Source organism: Camellia sinensis, chromosome 10 (genome assembly GCF_055761805.1).
Source record: "Camellia sinensis isolate YWXY chromosome 10, ASM5576180v1, whole genome shotgun sequence".
NCBI lineage: Eukaryota > Viridiplantae > Streptophyta > Magnoliopsida > Ericales > Theaceae > Camellia > Camellia sinensis.
This window is the reverse complement of record NC_138970.1, coordinates 99,234,029-99,259,736: the sequence shown is the minus strand read 5'-3', so window position 1 is coordinate 99,259,736 and position 25,708 is coordinate 99,234,029. Positions and strand designations below refer to the sequence as shown.

At 38.6% G+C, this 25,708-nt stretch overlaps 1 non-coding gene across 1 annotated transcript; it reads left to right on the top strand.

Moving 5' to 3' along the window:
* The first annotated feature begins 1,467 nt into the window (after positions 1 to 1,467).
* Positions 1,468 to 2,154, top strand: LOC114272099 (uncharacterized). Its single transcript, XR_014343333.1, has 2 exons — positions 1,468 to 1,708; positions 1,795 to 2,154. It is a non-coding gene; the product is annotated as an uncharacterized LOC114272099 (transcript).
* Positions 2,155 to 25,708: the final 23,554 nt, after the last annotated feature.

Genomic DNA, 25,708 nt, shown 5'->3' with positions numbered 1-25,708 from the left:
CAGTTCCCCTCTGTTTGTTGTCTTGCATATTTAGGTTACATGGACTAGAAATAGTGACATTATAGTTACTTGTGCAGTCTATAATTCATTGTTTAATGAATAATTGTTTCCATCTCTTGTTCATCTTTCACTTCATTGGTTTTTGTAAAAGGCTATTATGTTAAGTTTTTCCCAATCCTAATTTTATTTTCAACAATTTCAGGGGAGGTGGCAATGCTGTTCAGATTGTGCAGAGACACCACTTCGCATCTCACTTGAAACGGATGGCAGTTGTTGTTCGTGTTCAGGAGAATTTCTTGCTTTTGTGAAGGTTATCTGGTTGCCCGTTTTCTTTTCCTACTTACTTTCAGATTTTGAGTTGATGCACAAAAGTATAATTAATAAATAGACGTACTACATTTTAATAAACATTATATGACTTGAAATTTTGAGAAAACGTTGTAATGGTTTATATAAATAGACACCACTACATTTTCTTCTTCTATATAAATAGACACCACAAAGAAATTTGTTTTTTTTTTTTTTTTGATAATTAACGTTGTAACATACGAAGAGCTTAGTTATTACTTTAAGTTTTGCTTCGTAGACATCTTGACCAAGTTATGCTGCTATTGTTTGTGTGTATGGCCTATCTGCTGCTATCTTGAGGCTTAAATCATGAGGCATTACTGATCTTAATGATGGTTGACTCTGTGGCTGCATAGGTCTGCTCTGCTACCTATTGAACAGAGTTGCTATGTTGCTGATTGCTGATATGTTCAAATACAGTCTTGGTCTCTATTGTGTTGTAATAATTGCTCAGATATGTTTAGGCTATTCTTGGCATTAGGACTGAGATGCAGGTAAATCTGTCATCAATATTTGGAAGGTAGAAGTTGGGCTTTGCAGATTGGTAGTCTCGCTGAGGTAGGCAGCTGGTCTGTTCTGTCTGTGAAGGTAATCTGGCTCCAGTGTTGCTCCATTGGAATGATCTATCTGCTCTGTCTGCTCTGTTGGAAGTTGGAAGCTGGTCTGGCTCCACTGTTGCTCCCTTGGAATGTATGTTGCAGATTGTAATAGCCTCATACCTTGTTATTTTCTTTCTATATCATGTTTGATTTGTCACGATTTGAGATAATCTGAGTGTGCACTTACGAGTTTTGTTTTTATCATCGCTTTGAATCGGAGGGATGCTAGGGAATTTTGAAATCGATCTCTCATTCCCCAAATTCCCTCACGACTTTAAAGGAGAGAACTTGTGGGTTTTGTGTTTGAGTTTATCATATATAGAACTTGATTGAATTTTATAGTTTGTGCATTCAATTTACAGAGATATCTAGATAGATTTTATACTGTTCCATTAGTGACCTTGTTTGATCATTTTTAGGTCTGTGGATAATTTTTTAGTCAGAATTTAAGGGCAAATAACTCATCATTTTTTTTATCACTTTATTTAATTGCTTGGTTTTGCATTTATATATAGGATAAATCAGCAAATGTTCGTAAAGCAGCTGAAGTATGCATTGGTGAAATTTTCAGAGTCTGTGATCCTGATGCAGTATGTAGACAAAAATTTTTGGTGCCTCCTTTGGTTTTTGTCAAAAATCTAGCAGAACTCCTGAGTTTATTGTCTTGTTACATGACTAGGTGACCAAGAATTTGAAAGATATTCAAGGACCTGCCTTAGCTATTGTTCTTGAACGACTGAAGCACTCTGGGGCTTTTCAAGGTATGTTGTAGTGAAGTTTGTTGAGGTTTTATTATCTTTGTTCGGTAGTGCTGTTTCATAGTGACATAATTTTTCTTTGTTCCCAGAAAGATTTGAAGTGGCTAAAACAATATTGATGGGGCCATCATTGAAAAGTGGATCAAAAGTTCACGAACCAGACGAGCACCCTCCCCAACATATTTCTTAACAAGTTCACGAAGCTAAATTGTACAAGACTACTTGGCAGTATGAGCATTTTTGGGAGGATTAAATATTTTTGGATGGATGTGTATGGATAACAAATATTAGTAGTTTTATTTGTTGATAGCTGCGCATGGATAACAAATAGTTATGTTTCAAATTGTTATGCTAGATGGATGTGACTTGTGAATGAAAACTTAGAATAGTTGTATTCTGTCGAATGTTAATGAATTATGTATTGTGTCGAATGTTAATGATTCAGTTAATTTGAATGATGCTTTGAAATTAGAGGTTTATTATGGATTGAATGAATTATTAGGAATTACAGGTGTATTGTTTTCCTACTTTGGCGACCAATTTATTAGTCGCGACATCCAAAATAATTTTTTTTCGCAAAAAATGACAATTGCCGACCAAGAGTTTTGGTTGCAAAAAATACATCTATTGCCGACCAAAATAGCTCTTGGTCATGGAAACTCACTTTTGCCGACCAAAAGTTTTGGTCGCGAAAAGTAACAAATGGCGACCAAATTTTTTGGTCGTGGAATATCACAATTGGCGACCAAACTTTTTGGTCGTTGAATGTGATAATTGGCGACCAAACTTTTTGGTCGTGAAATGTGTCAATTGGCGACTAAGATATTTGGTCGGAAAAATATCACTTTTCGCGACCAAAGTGTTTTAGCGACAAAATGAATTAGTCACGGTAATTAAATATTTAGCGACCAAAAATTTAGTCGGCAAATCCAACTTTTGCCGACCAACCAAAATTTTGGTCGCGAATTACTTTTGTCGACCCTCAATTGGCGACCAAAGTTGCGACCAAAAAAATTGGTCGCGGATAACTTTTGCCGACTAAAAATAGACTTTTAGCGACCAATTTTTTTGTTGCCAAAAGTGTGAATGCTTGTAGTGTACGACTTTCCATTATTAAATTCTACCTAATCATATTTTTATTGAGTGATGATATACAAATATAAATTTGATATAAAATTTGCAAAAACAATGATATAATTTAATGGTGACCTTTCACTTTAAAACAAAATAACCATAAACATAGTTTATATTTACAACAATATCACTATTACAACATTTTTATGATATTTTTTTATATATGAATATAATTTTTTATTTTTATTTCCAACATTATATCTAGATTAGATCAATTCAATCTAGATATATTTAAAAAGAATAAAATTTGTACAAAAAAATTTGAAAAAATTCATTGATATAATGAAAAAAGATAGTGTATTGAATTTTTTAATTTATTTTTGTATTTGGTGAATTCAAAAAAAAATTACAAAATATTATACTTCTTATGTATATCTAAATCAGGTTTATCTAATAATAATAATAATAATAATAATAATAATAATAATAATAATAACTTAACTATTAAAAAAATCGGTAAAAATAAAAAATAAAAAAAACTCATTTTTTGTGTGAGTTAAACCAAAGAAGATTGTTATTTCTATTGAAATGATATGAATAAGATATCTGTATTATCTTATTATTTTATATATATAAAGGTTAAGCGGCAAAATATGTTATTTTAATCTGATAAGAGAATAAATGTAATTTTTTTTGAATGTGAGGCGAAAATCTGTATTAAATAGAATTTACCCAATTTCTTTATGTAAATATATCTTGGGTATATTATACTAGTGCCCGGGTGACTGTGGCTCCAAACGGCATCGTTTGATGCCAAGTCATAGCAGCCGATTTCAAAAAATAAATAAATAAATTATGGCTCAGAGCAGCTGATTTCAAAAATAATTTTACTGTTCAAGATTTTCTAACCATGGGCCTCTGAATTGAGGCACAGATATAAACCACAGATATAAACCACCACAATGTTTCCTTAATAATATGTGGTACATATATTTTATTTATTACCTTACTATTTTTATACAAACAATCAAATACTACTTAAAGATTTTTTATGGTTACAAATTTTTCAAGCATGATACTAATATCGTATCATCAAGTTTTTTACAGCTTGCGCCTTTATCTTCGCAATCATCATGTAATCTACAAATTTCTCAAGTATACAATTTTTTTAAGTTTGTAATGTAATTTGTTTTTTACAAAAATTAATTGATTCCAATATACTTTTTCACACTTGTTTATTTTTATTTTTTCAGAGGATATCATTTGATGGAGGGGAGCTCAATCCCATGGGGGCCGAGTCACTCTTAGATAATGTAACTTTTTTTTTTAAAAAAAAAAAATTAGTCATTCACAATCAACCCCCACACAATTGAAACGTAGTATTTTTATTTTATTTTTTTCCATGATTCTTAGATAATAGTATTTTTTTTTTTTGGAGACATATTTTGGATATTTCAAATGACTATCATAGAATTTTGTTTGAGCCTTAGAAATTTTTTTTTTCTTTAGTGTTGTTTTGGATGGATATATTGTAGTTTTTGGGATGAGTTCATAATTTTTCAAAATTAGTGGCCGGTTTTATCAAAAATATTGATCAAAATTAGTGGCCGCAAGCAAGTTTACTTGCGGCCACTAATTCTAATCAAGTTGATAATTTTTGATTAATCGTACTTTCCAAAATTAGTGGCCGATTTTATCAAAAATATTGATTAGAATGCAATTCGAGCTTTCTTGTGCCACAAGCAAGCCAAGGGGCATGGGACCCCGTACTTGTGTATGCAAGCATGTCATGTGTACCAAGGGAATTGGTGCATGTGTGCACGTTAGCTAAGTGTGTGTGCGCACATTGTCTGTAGGTGCGTGCATCGAATCGTCGCAAAGCCAAGTAAGGAAACTCAATTTTGGTGTATTTTCGGAGGGCACGTTGGACGGAGAAGCAATGAAACCCTAAAAGGGTTCTAGAGCCTCTTCCTCTCTCTTTCAAGAGGTCAAGAACTTTGGAGTATTTTTTGTGAGGTTTGAGAGTAAAAACACCACCTTCTCTTTCCCTTTTCCCTTAGCCGCGAAAATAACCCTCCAAACAGCAATTACAAACCTCTGAAAACATCTAAGGACTGAAGAACTTCAACCCTAACTTGGATTCCAAGCTTGAGAGAGGCTTGAAAGCAAGGAACTCGGTGTTTCTCGTTATTTTCTTCTCGTGTCTTCGGTTTAATCAAACCAGCATTATCCTCTTATTTTTAACACCTCTTTTAATCTATTTGTTTAGTATATAATCATGTAGGGTTAGTAGTAAGGCATGAGCATCATGTAGTTTATTAATTTCTACAAGTTTTTCACATTATTTCATATGTTTCATTTATTTTATTAAAACAATATGTTTGTTTCTAGGTTTATTTTAACCATATAATCAGCAAGCACGACCCGATTTATGCATCATGTAGGTTAGTTTTGCATTGTTTTATGTGTTCCATGTCTTTTTATGCATTAAATCATATTAGAACTCTTAAACTGGGCCTACGTACATATTTTGCATGATTAGAAGCATATTAGGTCATATGTATTTCAAGTCTTGCACGTAAGACTCGTAAGTGGGCATCCGAGTAAGTTCCTCTTTTCTTCCTTAGCATATTTGTGCTATTTGCATTGTTTTTCAATTATGCAAGTTTATATGTTCTTTATATGAAAATTTGGTTATTTTGAATGTTTTATGAGTGTTGTTCATCGTAGTTCAAGTTTATGGCCATGTTTTACTTAAAATCGATCTTTGGTGGAAAATATTTATTTTACTCAAAGATGTGGCTTTATTCTTGAAACTCAAATGAATGACACTTGTGTTTCTCAATCACATAGCTTTAGGGTTAGTTAAAGGTTTTAGGGCCCAAAATGAATTTATTTGAACAATTAACCACTAAAATCATAAAATAGAGAGTGAGTAAAGGCCAATCTTCAGATTGGGCAAAATGGGGTGTTTTCATATAAATGGTCTTCCGCTTTTGTACCGAAGCTCCTGAACCTGGAATTTTCTTGGTTATAATGGACTAGGCCTCAACTTAGTTTTCATCGTTAAAGGTTTCTTAATTCCTCTTAAAAAATTAAGTGGCAACTCTTTGTTGATCAAAGCAAGTTGATGTAGGATGCCTGCCTTAGGCTTGAAAAAGGTATAGCACCCACAGTTGGTGACTCCATTGGGGAATTAAGTTACCTTGACTTGAAAATTTCTATTTTATGAAATAAGTGGTTAATTGTTAATTGCATTGCATCATTTTGAAAGAAGGAAACCTACTTTCTTGCATAATATCCCAGACACTATTCGCGGGCTATGTTATGTCAATAAGGCAAGCGTCAGATTACGCTATTAATACTCTTTGATCATTCCCTCATAGGGTGAGAGGTATATTGATAGTAATAACTGATGTATCCTTTTGAGACCAAACCTACCTTTTACATGTAGAAAGAATTAGCACTTTCTAAACTAGGATAGGATACCCTCTTTTCTAGGATTGTATTGTTGCCTTGTTGTACGATTTAGTGAATCATAGATCTCATTTCCAAATTAGGATGACGTAACCCTACCTCCAAATAGGCATGAATGCAAATTATATGCTTATGTGATATCTTGTCTTGAATAGAAATGATTTGATTTGATTTGATTTTGGGGATCTATGACAACCCCATCACGTATTATACTTTTCTTTATTTAATTTTGAATGTTATTTATGTGTTTAACGTGTAATTGAATGCATATAGGTTCATTGTTGGAATATCTATTGTGATTTCTACTTTGAATCTGAAATTGAAGGCCTCAATGACTTTCAAAATTGGAATTGATAAGTTTAGTGTGTACGGCATAATTTTTAGAGCCTATTAGGAAGTTTGATTAAAATTTAATTCAGATTAAATTAGTTAGATAAAATCAATTAGAATTAAGTGAGATTAGTTAATCTAAAGCTTGCTTAATTAGTCTAAGCTAATTACCATATATATGTGTGTGTGTGTGTGTGTGTGTGTGTGTGTGTGTGTGTTAAGTTAGAGACTAAAACATTTTTGTGCTCCAGGAAATCTGTTGGAGCATTCTAGAGAGAGAGAGGTGTAATTCTAGAGAGAGGAAGGTTTGAATTTGAATAATTGCTTGAAGGATTAAAGAATTGTATAGAGGAACTCAAGAATTGGCTAGTTCAAGCTTACTCCAAGACTTTGGGTATGTGTTTAACTCTTAATTTATGAATCAAAGTCATTTAGCATGAGAATTCAAAGAGAGTATGAGCTTTAACTCAATAATTGAGCTAAGAATGGTGAAATTGAAGTTAATTCACACATGCATGCATCAAATGAAGGGTTTTCATCATCTTTGAGCATGATTTTGTGAACCTTGTTTGAACTGAAGTTAAATCATACATGCATCAATGATTTTGAATGTTTGAAGCTCGATTTCATGTTTTGAGAGTTTTGAAAAAGTGTTTGAAGTTAAATTGCACATGCCTGAGAATTTGAGTTCCAATTATGAAGAATTATGAAGTTTTGAGCATGAGGTTTGGAATTGGTTTTGAATTCATGCTTCTGAATGTGTATATATGATTTTCAATATGTCATGAAAAGGTTTTTGGCTTTGGACTTTAGTTTTGAAACAAAAAATTCTGTTTTGAAAATCCAGAATTTGGCCAAACTACTTGAGCGAACAAGTTGTTGCTCGAGCGCACATCTTGTGCATCTAGCATTTTTACAGTACCTTACACATGGCTCAAGCGATCAAGTGACCGCTCCCCAGTTTACTTTGCACATTGGCTCGAGCGACCATCAAGCTTAGATTCCGACCATCTAGTACTTTTGCAGGCCATGTGGTCTACTCGAGCGACCAATAGTGCGCTCGATCGAACTGCCCTATTTCAGTATGTTTTGAAAAGTTACATTATATCCATATTTGCATCCTCATTCCTTTTTGAACATTCCTAGGCATGATTTGAGCCTCCTTAATGAATTAAGGAATTAGAAATAAACTTAAAAGAGTTGAATAAGCTAAGAATGATTCGATTAAGTAACGTGCCTCATTGTGTGTATATGTTTATGAATTATGTAGGTTCATTCACGAAGACATGTCACAACCAAATCACTGTGAGTAATATCATAATATAGATATTTTCATATACGTTATTTTCTAAATCTTTCCAACGTGGTAAGTTTTCCAAACTTGTGATTTTGTGATATGAATGAGCCTTCTATATGCTCGATCCACGTGATGTCTGTAAATGTGATTGGTGAGATACGAATGTATATAATGAACCTAAGGTCATTCTATATATTTGACAAGATGGAACTAAGGTTGTTTCGAATATCTGATAAGTTTGAATATATGTTATATGTTGACCAAATGGTCATTACATAACTATAATGAATTGGACCATGGTTGTTCCTTCAAGCATGATCTATTCTATTCTGTATTTCGGCTTATGTTGGACTAGAGGTTATTCTGTTAGGTATTAGACCCAAGGTTGTTTTGCTATGATATGAAATTGATATGAGAACAATTTTATTTAAGCATTAGAACACATTCATATAATCTTTTTACTCCGATGTTATTCGCTGGGTTTTAGCTCACTCTATTATATATATGTATGTAGGTGAGAGTGGGATGTCCAGCCTTACTGAACCTATGAAAGATTATCGAAGTTTTTATGATGTCAACCAATGAGCGCCTCACGAACGAGGCTTTCGTCTTTTGATCTTTTGTTTTCTTTTGTTGGTCTGGTTTGACTATGTTTGTACATAAGCTTTTGGGTTTTGTATGATGATGTCTTGTGAATGATCTTGGACATGCAATATTTATTTGTATATGTATGTATATGAGTTGTTAATGTATAAGAAGTTTTTATTTATGCCATAAATGCATAGCTCGTTGGACGAAATTTATGATTCTGCTTCCGCGTTTGGCCCCATATAATTAAATATGATTTCAATTCTGTCTGAAACTGCAAGTAATCTCATGATTACTGGCAGGTCATGATCCAAACCTCTAGGGGCGAGTTTGAGGTCTTAACAGAATGGCATCAGAGTATGAGTTAATAACTCACACACTTGTGCAATTAAGCAATAAGGTGTCTAGAAAAGACTAAGAATGCATTCATCTGATAAGTATATGTTTGTGTGCATTGAGATTACGCAAAGATGTGAATATGTGAACTTTGGATTGAGATGCCTATGTAGATATGTGCAATTTTTGTATCTATTATATAGATCATAGTGAGAACAAGGGCTGATGAGATAGAAGAGTCTTTTACCACCCATTTAGATAGAATGGAGAGAATGATTCAAGACATGGCTAAATCACTAAGGCAACAACAGCAACAACGGCCTCCACCTCCCCCAATGCCTGTGCCACCTTCGATAAAAGAGCATCAAACGGATGACCACGCAATTGCTTTGACTAAAGAGTTCAAGAAATTGAATCCACTGCTATTCTGGGGAGGAGTTGATACTCTGAAAGCCGAGGCATGGGTTCTTGGCGTTGAAAAGTTATTCGAAGTATTTCCGTGCACTGATGCACATAAAGTTCAATTAGCAAGTTTTACTTTGGAGGGCGATGCCCGAAGATGGTGGATTTTAGTTAGAGATGAAAATGTGGAAATCAGTTGGACGCGATTCCTTGAGATCTTTTACAAGAAGTACTTCTCCCAATGCATATCTGAATTCGAAAGGCTGAAGCAATGTAACTAAACAGTAGTTGAATATTAGGCACGGTTCACTAAGTTGGCCGGATTTGCACCACACATGGTTGATACTGATTACAAGAAAGCGAGAAAATTTGAGGGTGGACTTCGAAATGCAATCCTAGAAAAAGTGAATATTCTGAAATTGCCAAAGTATGTAGATATTCTTGACAAAGCTTTAATGTATGAATCAAATTTAGATTCACAAAACTGACCATTTGAATGGAATGGGTAAAGACGAATAAGGGATCAACATTATCAAAGAAGCAAAATTTGGAGACATCTAGTGCTTCCAACTCTATGAGAGATTATGTACCAACCTGTAATGAATGGGGCAAGAAACATCGAGGAGTTTGTTATCATACTTCTAGGGCATGCTTTAGATATGGTAAGATAGGGCATATGGTCATAGATTGTCCACAGATTGAACAAAGAAGTGAAAGGCTAGTTGCTAGTTCAACTGGATCCGTTCCAATGCCAGGAAACACTAAAAGACCTACTGCTACAAGAGACATACCTAGGCAAGGGAGAGTTTTTTGCACTCATCTTAGGTGATACATAAAATACCGAGGCCGGTGTCTCAGGTAGTCTCTCTATTTGCAATCAAGATGCTTATGTGCTAATTGACTCGGTTCAACACATTCATTTGTTTCTACTATATTTGCACATAGACTGAATAGACCTATGGAACCTTTGCCTTATGTGTTATGTGTATCTGCTCCATCTGGAGAATCTGTTTTGTGTACTTCTGTGTATCATGCTTGTGAGATTATTATTGGAAATGCTACTTTATATGTAGATTTATTGCCTCTTGACATGAGACATTTTGATGTGATTTTAGGGATGGACTAGTTATCTAAATATTATGCTAGTATTGATTGTGTGACAAAACAAGTTTTGGTTAGACCACCGGGACAAGATGGATTTTTCTTTAAGGGTAATGGTGTAGTACCTCCACCTTACTTAATTTTGACAATGAAAGCATGTAAACTACTTAAGAATGGATGTTGGGGTTATCTACATAGCAGTTTGGCTGTGCAATTTATGAATACTATGTTAGATGATATTCCAGTAGTCAGAGAATTCTCAGATGTGTTTTCAGAAGAATTACAAGGGAAATTGGTTGATCGAGCAATTGAATTTACTATTGAAGTTATGCCGAGTACTCAACCTATTTCAAAGACTCCGTATAGAATGTCAACCATTGAAATGAAGGAACTGAAGGATCAGTTGCAAGATTTTGCTTGACAAGGATTCCATCCAGCCGATTACTTTGCCATGAGGTGCACTAGTTCTGTTTGTGAAGAAGAAAGATGGAACGTTTCACTTGTGTATTGACTACTGAGAATTGAATAAGATAACAATCAAGAACAAATACACTTTACCCCTTGTTGATGACTTATTTGATCAGTTACAGGATTCACAAGTGTTTTCGAAAATTGATTTGAGATCCAGATACCATCAACTGAAAGTGAAAGCTGAAGACATTGAGAAAACCACATTCCGAATGCACCTGCAACTTTATGGACCTTATGAATCAAATTTTCAAATCCTATGTTAATGAATTTGTTATTCTATTCATTGATGATATTTTGATTTATTCAAAAGTACAGAAGAACATGAGAAACATTTGAGAATTATTCTGCAAACACTTATGGAGAAGAAATTATATGTAAAATTGAAGAAATGTGAATTTTGGTTGCATGAAGTTATGTTCCTAGGGCATGTGATTAACATGGATGGAATTTCTGTGGACTCTCAAAAGATTGACGTAATTATTAATTGGCCTACACTGACAAATGTGACGGAAGTTCAAAGCTTTATGGGATTGGCTGGGTAATACAAACGATTGTAAAAGACTTTTCAAAGATAGCTGTCCACTTACCCAACTTACTCAAAAAGGAGAACCGTTTGAGTGGACCAATGAAAGAGAATTTGTTTTCTTAGAATTGAAAACAAGGTTAACCACAACACCAGTTTTGACATTATCATAAGGAACAGAAGGCTTTGTTATTTATAGGATGCTTCGTATAAAGGATTGGATTGTGTCTTAATGTAGAATGGTAAAGTGGTAGCTTATACATCTCGGCAAATGAAGCCTTACTAGAAGAACTACCCGACTCATGACTTGGAGTTGGCTGTCGTTGTGTTTGCTTTGAAAATTTGGCCCCACTACCTCTATGGAGCAATGTGTGAAGTCTACATTGACCACGAGAGTTTAAAGTACTTCTTCACTCAAATGGAGTTGAACACGTGATAGATGAGATAGTTAGAACTGATTAAAGATTATGATTTCAGATTTAGGCCTCGTTTAGGAATAGGCTTTTTTAGTAACTTTTTGACTTTTTGGCTAAAATATGATGTAAAACAAACTAGTATGTTTGGGATGACTTTTTGGCTTTTTACTAAAAGATGTGCAAAAAGTAGAGAGAAAAGAGAATCTTTGATTTTTTGGTATGAGTTGTTGGCTTTTTGGTTTTTTTAGTGACTTTTTGGCTAAAAAAGCCACTTGCCAAACGAGGTCTTAATATCATCTGGGCAAAGCCAATATAGTAGTCGATGCTCTTAGTAGAAAATTAATAGGGAATTTGGCGTGTTTGCTTATTGAACAGAGGGAATTATTGAAATACATAGAAAGATCCAGGACAAAAGTGGTGATTCAATAACAGGGTGGAATGTTAGCCGTCATTTCAACTCAACCAGCAATTATTGAAGAGATAAAGCAAAATCAATTAAATGATGAATTCCTCAAGAAAGTGTTTGGTGAAATGAAATCGAATCCAAGACCGGGGTTTGGTATTGAGAACCAAGTGTTGAAATTTCAAGGGAGATTGTGTGTTCCAAATATTTTGGCTTGAAGAAAAGGATCTTAGAAAAGGCTCACAAGCCAAAGTTTCCAATGCACCCGGGCAACTATAAAATGTATCAAGACTTGAAGTAGAGTTATTGGTGGCCTAGTATGAAAAATGAAATTGCATAATATGCGTCTAGATGCCTTCAATATCAGCAAGTTAAAGCTGAACATCAGAAACCAGCAGGGCAACATTAACCTTTCTCTATTCCAAAATGGAAATGGGAACACATAACCATGGACTTCATTGTTGGTCTACCTCAGACACCTAGAGGTATGAATTCTATTTGGGTTATTATGGATAGATTAATGAAATCTACACATTTTCTACCTGTGAGAATTGCTTATGATGCTTATAGACTTGCTAGTATTTATATCGATGAGATAGTTCGTTTACACGGAGTTCCGATATCTATTATTTCAGAGAGGGATCTAAAGTTCATGTCTAGATTCTGGAAGAGTCTTTAAAGAGAAATGGGAACAAATTTGAGGTTTAGTATCGCTTTTCATCCACAAACTGATGGGCAATCAGAAAGAACTATTCAAACTTTAGAGGATATGTTCTGAATATGTGCTCTAGACTTTCAGGGAAGTTGGGAAACTTATTTACCACTGGCAGAATTTGTATATAACAACAATTTCCACTCTAGCATTAGCATGGCACTATATGAGGCCTTGTATGGAAGGAAATGTAGATCTTCGGGCTTTTGGACAGAAGTTGGGGATAGTATCTTGCTTGGTCCCGAGATTATACAAACAACCACTGAGAAGATGAAGATCATTCAGCAAAGGCTCAAAACTGCGCAAAGTCAATAAAAGAGTTATGCGGATCAAAGAAGAAGGGCTCTTGAGTATGATGCCGGTGATCATGTGTTTATTCGAGTAATTCCAATGAAAGGTCAATCAAGATTTGGCAAGAAAGGCAAGTTAGCACCCTGATAGATTGGGCCATTTTAGATTTTGGAAAAGCTCGGTCCAGTTGTGTACTGAATTGCTTTACCGCTAGCAATGGAACAAATGCACAATGTGTTTCGTGTATCAATGTTGAGGGGCTACCTCTTAGATCAGTTTCACGTTATTGACTATCACTGGATAACTCTTGACGACAATATGAAATATAACAAGAGACCAATGCTGATCATTAACCGACAAGTGAAATAGTTAAGGAGTAAAGCAATCCCTATGATTAAGATAGAATGGAAGGAACATTATGACACGAAAGCAACTTGGGAGAAAGAAGATGAAATAAGGAAAAGGTATCCCGAGTTATTTCCGGTACAAGATAATGCAAGTTTGGAGGACCAAACTTCTTAAGGGGGGAAGACTGTGACAACTCATCACGTATTACACTTTCATTTATTTAATTTTGAATGTTTAATGTGTAATTGTGTGCATATCTATTCATTGTTGGAATATCTGTTGTGATTTCTACTTTGAATCTGAAACTAAAAGCCTTAATGACTTCCGAAACCGAAACTAATAAGTTTAGTTTTAATGGCATAATTTTTAGAGCCTATTATGAAGTTTGATTAAAATTTGAATCAAATTAAATTAATTAGATAAAATCAATTAGAATTAAATGAGATTAGTTAATTTAAAGCTTGCTTAATTAGTCTAAGCTAATTACCATGTACGTATGTGTTAAGTTATAAACTTAAACATTTTTGAGCTCAAGGAAATATGTTGGAGCATTCTAGAGAGAGAGAGAGAGAGAGAGGTGTAAATCTCGAGAGAGGAAGGCTTGATTTTGAAGAATTGTTTGAAGGATTGAAGAATTGTGTACAGAAACTCAAGAATTGGCTAGTACAAGCTTACTCCAAGACTTTAGTTATGTGTTTAGCTCTTAATTTATGAATTAAAGTCATCTAGCATGAGAATTCAAAGAGAGTATGAGCTTTAACTCAAGAATTGAGCTAAGAATGGTGAAATTGAAGTCAATGCATGCTATATAGTATAAAAGATCCTCTATTATTAATTGATAATTAGTTTTAAGTTAGTTACCTTCAATATGATAGCTTCAATTGTCTCTTGAGTTAAATCTTGGCCTTAGGTCTATTTTTCATCTTTCGTTCATTTTTTTTATCACTGACACATGGCATTCTTATTATTGAAGTCTTTTTATTTTTTTATTTTTTTTATGTATGAATATATATATATATCTTGACCACCTTATACTAATAAAAAGAAAACCACTCCCTCAAGAGGGTTATATTTCTCCTAAATATATATATTTAAATTTGAAAAAACATGAGGGACATATGTGGGGTCATTACAAGTCTTATTTCAATAATTTAACCTTTTATTAGGTTTATTGGATCATTTTAACTTATTAATTTTATTGTATTTGTTTCTGAAAAAATAGACGTGTATGTCTTTCAAAAATAAATTATCTATTTTTTAAAAAACATATATAATAAAATAAAAATATTTCGATTATCGAATCAATATAATGTTTATTTTTTATAAATAATATAAATTAAAAATCTTACAATGATTTAAGTCATTGAAGTGAGACTCCTAATAAATCACACGAGCCTCAAATTATCTCAAATTTAGATTTGTGAAGGCAAACAAATCCCTTGGGAGTCTTAACAGAGAGAGGGCATATAATTGATTATATTTTGGGTCAAAAGGTTAGAAGAATTGAAATCAAAAGAGAAGTCAACAAACACAAAAAAATTGATTTTGAAGTCATAAATGCTTTCTTGAGTGTAACGAGAAGGGGAAAAAAAAAATTGTTAGGGATACTAATAATTTTATTAACACATTCATAAATTGACATAGGTCCTATACTAAGTGATGGTTGATTTTATAAAAATTTGTGAGTGTGTTAGCACTACAAAAAATTAAGGTTTTAGAGACCAAAATTTAAAGACAAAATTAATTTTTAGGGACCAAATAATTTTATTGTGAAAAGTGTCAGTGTTATATTTCTAGCAACAAAAATTGAACATTGATACCAATGGGCACATAGGAGGGCCCAACCACGAGGATCCGATGGGCAACCACGAGGGTCCGATGGGCAAATCAAGGCTCAGTCCACATTCTTGCGATCTAAGCCCAATAACATCAATATTAGGCCAGGACCAATAACATTAACACTTGCCAAACATGAGACTAGACACATAAGCAGACAAAGATCCTACAAAGTTATTGCACCACACATTAGCCATTAATGAGGCTTTCACAGCATTAAATGCGACAACCTCCTCACGTCGGAATATACAGACTCACCATGAACAATGCAAGCTAGAATGTAGACTTTCGGCCAACACGACAGGCTGGAATGGACAAAGAAATAATGAGCAAAGGATATAAGGAAGTTTCCGAGACACATCAAAGGTTAAGTTTTTCATTTTTTCCTCTTCTCTCTCTCTACACAGTCAATCTCTCCTATTCTAACTTGATCGTCGACTTTCTTCCGGGGGATTACCTCCCCCTTTGCAGGGGTTCTCCACAGACTTCAGGATCAGTAGACCTGTTGGAAGCTTAGTCCAGCCCAACCCATCTCCCGTCAGAAAAAGAGTTACATCAGTTGGCGCCGTTTGTGTGAATCTTCATTTCGGAAAGACAGTTGTGTTCATTATCGCCGGAAGGAACCCCATCTTCATCCTACATCAAAGTGGATGGTCACGACTAGATCCATGGCTTCCCAACACAATGCTGGTAACCCCGAAGCTGAGCCCTCCAATCCAAATAACCTGCCTCCATATTTCGCAAAACTCACCAACAGCATCAACCGACTGACTGAACAGAACCAGGCCTTGATCAATGCTCTACTCCAGCGTGACCTGCCTATCCGATCTCCACCACAACCAATGGTTCCCCCGCACCCAGAACAAGCCCATCATTACCATCAATTCCCACCACACGTATCTTAATGAACCTTTCCACCATTCACCCCACCAGATCCTCAACCTTTCCACCCTTGCCAAGATATACCACCGCCCTTCCACAACCACCCTCTACCACACCATACGGCCGCCCATGAGGGTGAGGCTAGCAGTTTCCAACCCCCGATCCCTGTCTGTGAGGATAATGCTCCCATCTGGGATAAAGAACTGCGGGCCATGAAACTCCAACTAGAGGGGGTCATGCAAACATGCAACACAAGACTTCTTCTACCATCAACTCTCCATGCACTACCTCTATTCGGGATAAAGCTCTCCCTTCTAAGTTCAAGATGTCGTCGATCGACACTTTTGATGGTACCACAGACCCCGTCGACCATGTAGAAGCATACCAGACACTCATGATCTTACACGTCTTTCCAGACGAAATCATGTGTCGTGTTTTCCCTATCATGCTAAAGGGGTCGGCGCGCCTTTGGTTCAGTCAACTCCCTCTAGACTCAGTTACTTCATTTCGCCAGCTCAACAAATCCTTCCTAAGCCATTTCATCGATACTCAGTGACAATGACATCCAGCCACCTAACTGCTAAACATCCGGTAGATGGAGGAGGAGTCGTTATGCAGCTATGTCACCAGCTTCAACACTGAAGGCCTCTAAGTGGAGGAAAATGATGACATGGTCATTCTCACAGCCTTCATGGCTAGTTTGTGCCCGTCTGATTTCCTTTTCTCCCTCTCCAAAAATCCCTTGACCACCATGGCCTCCCTTCTTACCAAAGTCCAAAAATACATGAATGCCGAAGACTTCCTGGCAGCTCGCCAAGACTCCACATCCAAAATCCCACCCTCCAAGGACAAAAAGAAAAGAGCCTGAGTCACAACCCTCACAATACACATAACAACCCTCATCACACCCAGATCGGCCCGCACGCTCGGACCAACCGCTACCAACTCGCCCACTTGGTCGGTTCGATCGATACACCCTCCTCAACTCACCCATGGAACAAGTCTTGAACCAAATTCAACGAGACTATAACCTAAAATGGCCTTAACCATCTAAATCTCTATCCACCAGACAAGATCAATCCAAGTATTGCCGCTTCCATCAAGACCACGGCCACAACATTGACGAATATGTCAACCTCAAAGATCAAATTGAGGATTTGGTCCGTCAGGGGTGCCTCAGTCGATTCACCTCAGCCCGTCCCCCCGCAGAGGCTTAGAACTAGCCTCCCAAACCATAACCGCCAACACACCCCCCCAACTACCAACACAACCGGAGAAAAATAATGACCGGCCTCACCACTAACCCTGAGCTCATGGCGACGCCCCCCCATTAGGCGAAATATAGGTCATCGCTGGCGCCCTCGCATGCGGATGACCGTCCCGATTGGCACAGGAAGCTGAGCTCCGAAAAATCGACAAGGATCCGATAGAGAAGTGGCCACAGTGGATCGGTTCAATAAACAACCAAGCAATGGTCCGAGTCGGTCATCTTTACAACGGCAGACTGCACAGGCGTTCGCTATCCTTATAACGAGCCCCTGGTCATCTCTGTTCTATTGTCAAACTACAAAGTCAGAAGAGTTCTAGTCGACAACGGCAGCTCCTTAGACATCATCTTCCTCAACGCCTACCACCAACTAAAAGTCGGCGAAGAGAAGTTATCACCTCTACAAACCCCTCTGGTGGGTTTTACCAGCTATCGGGTCACATCCATGGGCTCCATCGACCTCTCCATCACCATCGGAGAGTACCCACGACAGTCCACCAAACTCCTAACTTTTCTTGTCGTCAATTGTCCTTCTGCTTACAACATCATAGTAGGGCGCACCGCTCTCCAAGCCGTAACCTCCATGTACCATCTGCCCATGAAGTTTTCCACTGACCAGGGGGTTGGCACTGTCAAGGGTGAACAGACGATAGCCCGGGAGTGCTATGTCGCCTCATTAAAGAAAGTCAAATTGCAAGAAGCTATGATCATTGAGGGCCTCAATGTTAGAGATGAGCAAGAGTTAGTAAGAGGGGAACCAGTGGAGGAGCTCATCGAAGTATCTGTCGATCCTATTGACTCAACAAAAATGGTTAAGATTGGCAGCCAGTTGTCCTCTCAGGCCAAGGCCGATCTCACAGCTCTCATCGCCGAACACAATGATGTCTTCGATTGGACCCATTCTGACATGCCAGCTATTGACCCGTCCTTTATTACCTATCGTCTCAGTATTGAACCACATTTTTGACCATTCTGACAAAAGTAACATATCTTTCACCCAAAACATAACAGTCTCATCACCACTGAGGTTGACAAACTGTTAAAGGCAAAGTTCATCAGAAATGTGGACTATCCTAGATGGTTGTCCAACGTGGTCGTGGTCCGCAAAAACAACAGCAAATGGCAACTTTGTGTCGACTATTCCGACCTCAACCGAGCCTACCCCAAAGACAGGTACCCTTTTCCCAGGATAGATCTATTGGTCGACGTAACTGCGAGGCACCAGATGCTTGGCTTTATGGATGTTTTCTCTGGTTATAATCAGATCTTGATGCACGTCGCCGACCAAGAACACGCCTCTTTCATCACTGACAGGGGGACTTATCGCTACCACGTCATGCCATTCAGTTTGAAGAATGCAAGCACCACTTACCAACACATAGTCAATGCTATCTTCCAACACCAAATAGGTTGAAACATGGAGGTCTATGTCGATGACATGCTCGTCAAGAGCAAACTCTCCTCCGACCACTTGGCAAACCTACGCGAGACTTACCAAACTTTACGCAAATATCAAATGAAACTGAACCCAGAAAAGTGTGCCTTCGGTGTTAGATCTGGTAAGTTTTTAGGGTTCATGGTCAGCCAGAGAGGCATTGAAGCCAATCCAGAAAAGATCAAGGCCCTGATAAAAATGCGGTCTCCCAAGACGGTCAAAGAAGTTCAACGGCTAATAGGCAGAGTTACTGCGCTCAACCATTTCATTTTGCAAGCGGCTGACAAATGTTTTCTATTCTTCGAAGTCCTTCGGCAAGACTTCGAATGGAACACGGAGTCTGAGGAAGCCCTCTAATAACTAAAACAATGCATGGCTAACACGCCTCTCCTCTTCCAAGCACTGCCAGGTGTAGACGTCCCCGAACGTCCCGGGAGGGAAATCCCCCCCGTTTTGTTCATATGGGCTTACTACAGTTCGGACTCCAAAGTCACGGTCCTATATCTAATCTCGCGGAGTACAATGCAAGACCGATGAATCATCAAAGAGTCCAAATTTGGCAAATCGTTTTGGAAAATTGATTTTTAGAAAGAAGTGCCAAACATGGACTACTTTGCTAGATACAGAGTCGCCACCTAAATATTTTTTATGGGAGACTTTAGGAAACCCTGACTCGTTTGCCTAAGGCCACGTATCCGTCATCACCAAAGTTGCCTCGACTCGAGAACTTGGGTACGATTTGGGAAGGTCACTTCGTTAGCACCCCCGCTCCCCCGATCAAAGATCGGCCTCTACTAATCATGATATCGAGTTTTGAAAACATTATGCATCCTTATTCCGGTTATTAGCCTAGATTTACTACGTGACGCGCACAGCATACAAGTATAGACTGGATCACCTGAATTGGAGCGAAGCATTTCATGTTTGTTTTTGAAAGCGGTTTGCTACTCGCAAGTAGGCTTAAAATGTAGATTTTGCCACCCTCGGGTGGGCTTAGAAAAGATGGTTTTCCCACTATCTAGTGGGCTTAAAACTCACAGTCAATGCATTATTCCAATTCAGATAATCTAACCTTCACCCACAGGCATTTAGGCAGTTATATCACATAAGCAGTTAGCCTCATGGTAAGCATGCTATCATGGCAGTCACTCACACGCATGCAAGGATGCTAAAGCATAAAACTTACCGAGTATTCCAAGCCAAAACAAAAGCTATGTTAGAAATCCATGCATGATCCTAGCTATACAGAAATGCCTAATGCAACACATGCAAAATGCAACTAAAATAGGCTCGGCTATTCTACATATGGCATGTGAAATACTACAACTAACAAGTATTCAACTCGGAATTGAAATACGATGCAGTTAGTATGATGCGATGCAGTTAGTATGATGCGCTGAGCCCGGTGCATGCAAGACAGATGAATGATGCAAACATGCAAGCATAAGTATGCTAATTGAAACATGCCCTAATCTAACCATCCTAAGCTGATAAATAAAAGGGAGAAAGACGTGGGGTTGGAAGACATACATCACACACGCACACTTATTACAATTGTGCCCTCGCTCGGAGGGTCCGAATGAATGTTACACAACCAAAATAAATAAAGAATTATTACACAACACTAATTACTTAACAAATGAACTAGGTGAGCAAAGTAAACTAGCATGCTATGCTACGTGCAATGGACTGCCTCAGCGCTGCTCGGAATGATGGAGGGTGTATGCATGCTCAATTTGCCTTGTCGGGAAATTCCATCGTGATGCCTCGTCTCGCCTTTGTTTGCAATTGAATCCAGAAACTTGCACAAAGCTCCGAGAGGCTAAAACTCCACTCTGGGAAGCTGTGGGAGGGCCACCGACCAGCTATTGGGCTTGGAGACCACCCACCGACCAGTTTATATGGGAAAAACCAAAAAAGGTGGTGGGCCTGCCAGAAAAGCTGGTCGGCCAACCAGTTCCTGCCTCTAGTTTCTGGTTTTTCTGCAACAAAGGCAAGAGAAAGAGAAAGCAAGGTATTTGCAACGCATGTGTGCACGACCACTCTCCCCGTCATTGCACAAGCTCTAGGGAGTGTGGTCCCCGATCCTCATGCCACCAATCACGCATCTCGATGCATGATGGCCGAGGAATCGAATTGCACGACTCGATGTGAAATGAATGCACATAAGAACGCAACAAGGCCTAAACTCCATCATGGATAATCCGGAGCATCAGCGACTGGGAATCGAGGCACGTTTCGTCACTTGGAGTACGAAACGTCCCTCGTTTCTCGTGTTTAGACTAAACCCTACTCCAAACACAATGCAATATGCATGATATGCATGAATGCAATTCTAACATGCAATCCTAGATGCAATGCCACTGAATGACGTAAACATGCAAGGGATGAAAACGCAAACATGCACCTAGCATATACAATGCAAACACTACATGGCATGCATAATGCTCATGAACTAAATGCGACTAACAACCTATGGAATACTCAATGCGACTAACAACCTAGCATACACAATGCGAGGAATGGCATGACATACACAATGCTAACAACATAACATGCACAAAACATTGCAACATGGCATACACAATGCAAGGTGGACTTAAACCAATATGAGTGGACCTCAGCCACACTCAAATCAGTGGCCATATGATGGAAATGAGACAATCAAAATACATGCAAACATGCACGGATGCAAAGGACCGATCCTAAGGCATCAAATGCCACTCTACCAAAGCATAGAAAGGGATGAAAGATAGCATACAAACATGCAATTTCCAGCTCTGAAATAAGATGCTCAATGGTCCCAAATCATGGAAACATGTCACCCAATGCGCGAAATAAGCCCCGAAACTCAAAACTAGGCAAATGCATTGAACCACAAGTATGCAAAGCAAGCATTATTTGATCATGAGGCATGAAAACAGAGCCAAGGCAGTCCTAAACATGCACCAAATCAGTTTCAAGCATGGCCAAAATGTGCTAACATGAAGGGCTAAAACAACATGCGACATAGGCTAGTAAGCATGGTTTACATGGCATGTATATGAAGCACAAGAGAGGTCACCAAATCAGCCACAAATAGGAGCATGGTATGCTAAAATATGCCCAAATAACCACTGAAATGTATCCAATGTATGCAAAAATGATGGGCTCCTTTGGAGGGCCATGAGGCGGATTACTCAACACATACAAGATAGACATGTAAAATGGCAAAACCAACTCAGGAAATCAGTTATGACAGCCCTAAAACTCACCAAAAAGGCCCTGAAATGGGTAAATGAAACATGCAACGAAAGGTCCCCTTGAAAGGCCTTGAGGAGAATTGCTCCACACATGCATGAGGGACACAAAATATGGCCAAAAGGGCTCTGGACAGAGCTAAGGAAGACCTCAAAACTCACATAATAGGGCCTGAAACAAGACTTCAAAGCATGTAAGATGGAGCTCCTTTGGAAGGCCAAAATGGCCAACAAACAAGACAAGGAGAGAGGGGGTCACCCCCCTCTGATTTTGGCTCTCAAAACAGTATGTTAGCCACTGAAAATCCATTGGATTTCAGTGGCTAGAAGGCTAAAGAAAGCATGCAACAAAGGCCTAGATACAAGGCTCAAAGCAAGAGGCAAACAAGCATACAAGGAAGTAAATGACCTCAAACAGAAAAATTCCCTTAATCAAACATCAAGAGGGGCTCAAAATAAGACTCTTTTCAGTTTATGAAAAATCTCAAAAATGCTCATAAGTAGGGCTAAGATATGAGGGAAAATAAGCCTACAAAGAGGGATAGAGCATACAAGGAGGTATATGACCTCAAACAGAAAAGTGTCCTTAATCAAACTTTAAGAGGAGCTCAAAATAAGACACTTTTCATTTTATAACAAAATCCAGAAATGCTTGAAAATAGGGATAAGTTATGAAGTAAAATAATGCAAAAAATGGGGAAATGAGGACTTACCCTTGTAGCACAGCAATGCAGCAAGTTCTGGACCAAGAAGGTGAGTCTTCAACCACTGAAAAATAGCTCCAAGATGATTGAATGGATGGTGAAGGTGGTAGGCTATGAGGTGTGGTGTAATGGCCAAGAACAATGGGGTATTTGAGCTTGGATGAGAGAGATATGGAGGGTGGAGTGTATATGCCTTGGCTGGTTTTTCTAACCCTTACAAATGGAGGGGGAGTGTTGGTTTTATAGAGGAGAAGAGCCAAGACTTCTTGGAGAAGCCTCAAGAGAGGGTCAAAGCTTCTCAAAGGAGCTTAACCAAAAGGGTCAAGCTTCTTGAGGAAGCTAGACCAAAGGGGTCAAGCTTCTTCAAGAAGCTTGACAAAATGGTCAAGCTTCTCCTATAAGCTAAGAAAATGGACCAAAGCTTCCTTAAGAAGACAAACAAGAGTGTGAAATATCAGAGAGAGGGTCAAATGCTTCACAGGTGGCACAGCTGTGTTGCACTCAAGAAGGCCAAAAAGCAGAAGGTAGGCCGACCAGTTCAAGTGGTCGGCTGACTACTTACCCTGGTCGGCCGACCAGGGTTCAAAAAGGTCAAGAAGGAATGCTGGTCGGCCATACTAGAAAGGTGGCCTCCCAGATGAATAGAATACAACTGTATGGTGGGAGACCAGAAAATGTGACCCAAGAGAGAGAAAAACCAGCTTTCTAGCAAGGTTCAAAAGGGTCAGGAAGAAAAGTTGGTCGGCCTACCCATATTGGTGTCCTCATAGATGAGTACAACACAATGGTGGTATGGGAGACCAGAAATTAAGGTCCAAAAGTGAGAAAAACCAATTTTCTGTCAAGAAAACCGGCTGGAGGAGAGAGAAAATGGTTTTCAAAAGAATTGCTGGTCTCCCACCATCCTACCACCTTCCAAACAATGAAAATAGGGTCCATACCAAAAATGAACCCTAACCGATGCAAAATGAGGGTTCGGGGGCCAAAACACGCGGCCCGAGGCCCCAAAAACAGGCTGTTAGGTACCGGAAGTGGCGTGCGACTACGAAGGTGGTCTCTCGGGCCACTGTGTCCCTCAAAAGAGATGAAACAAGGTGTGTGCCAAAAATCAGAGCAAACGGAGGTAGTTAAGCGGTCCTGAATTGAGGCACACGGCCGACGGCTCCAAAAATCGGAAACTGGTCTCCAAACGGGAAAAATGGCCTACGACCACGAAACGTAGCCTACGGCCACTGAGAGATGGTCTACGAGACCTCTCTCTCCCTTCGGGAGGAGAAAATAGAGAAAACAGGACCTGGTTCGCAAATCGAGGCAAAGCACAATAGAGCCCCGAAGTCCGGAGGCAAGGCTCTCAGCTGAGACTCCGCAACCTCAGAACGAGCACAATATGCAACATCACCAAGCGCTCAGTTGGTGATGTCTGAGTCTTAAGGTCGGTCAAAAATGAGGTGTCTACAACAACAGGCGAAACCCTCTTCCTCTACTTAGTTATGTCCTACACCGCCGTCAGTGTTGCCCTCATCAGGGAGTATGGATCAGTACAGTGCCCGTTTATTACATTAGCTGCACACTCAGGAGAGCTAAACAAAACTACCTTCTATTGGAAAAAATGGCACTCGCCCTGGTCATCGCCTCCAGACGACTTCAACCCTATTTCTGAACTCATTCTATAGTGATTCTTACCGACCAGCCTTTGAAAAAGATCATGCAACAACCAGAATCTTCAGGAAGGCTCATGCAGTGGTCCGTTGAACTAAGTCAGTATGACATCTCTTATCAACCACAAATAGCCATCAAAGGCCAGGTTGTCCGTTGTCTACAGTTGCCCCTCTTTGACAGAACTCGGAAGTCATAAGTGACGGGAGTGAATGTCAAAGTCCAGAGACGACCCATTTTTGACAAGACCGAAGACTTAGGCAAACAGGCGAGATAAACAAGATGTGCCCGTAGACATGCCCGCAGGCAAGGGGGCCAAATGCAAAATGATATGCACAAAGCTGAACGCAACTGACGACAATGCAAAGCAGCGAGCTGTAATGAAGCAAATATTCACAATAGATGCAACAGTTTTAAGCAAGAATGCAAAGCAACAACTACATTTCATGCAGTTTAAGAATGCGGAGAATTATTCAATTCTCGCCACGTCTCACACGGAGAAGATACAATACCTGCGTGGCTCGTCTGGTCGCACCAGCCTCAAATGAACCGTACATACAATATCGTGCCTGTAAAAGAGAGAAACTTAACAAGCACAACATAGTTAGCAACATATGTCCAACGCTATATCGAACGCAGACAAACATGGTGTCGATGAGAAAGTGCATCACAATGCAAGAAGAAACGTACGTGACAACGCAAGTTAAACATAGAGGCATGACAATACCAAGGCATGACAATACCAAGGCATGACAATACCAATGAAACGTGCACAAGAATGCAAGTGGTGTGCATGAGAATGCAAGTGACGTGCATAACAATGCAGGATAAGTGCAAACTCGAATGCATATTTGACACAAACAATGAGCAAAGAAATGCAAGTTTTGATGAGGGCGACTCAATCATGGCCTCTGGTTTACCTCTCGGAAGGGTCACAACATACTCAAAAAGGGTACATCTCGCTCTTGACGAGTAACGATGAAACACGCATTGAAAGTTGGAGTTGAAGTTCCCGCGGAGGGATTTCGTGACGAAAAGTGCACTTTCCTTGTACTTTCTCGAGTGCCGGAGACTCCGATCACTACCAAAATTTGCAGGGAGTTCAAAGAGACCTTGGAGACTACCTTGGGAGCACCACCGACCAGATTTGGAGGCCATTGGAGGTCACCGACCAGGTTTGGTAAAGGGGGTGGTCGGCCTACTAGAAAAGGTGGT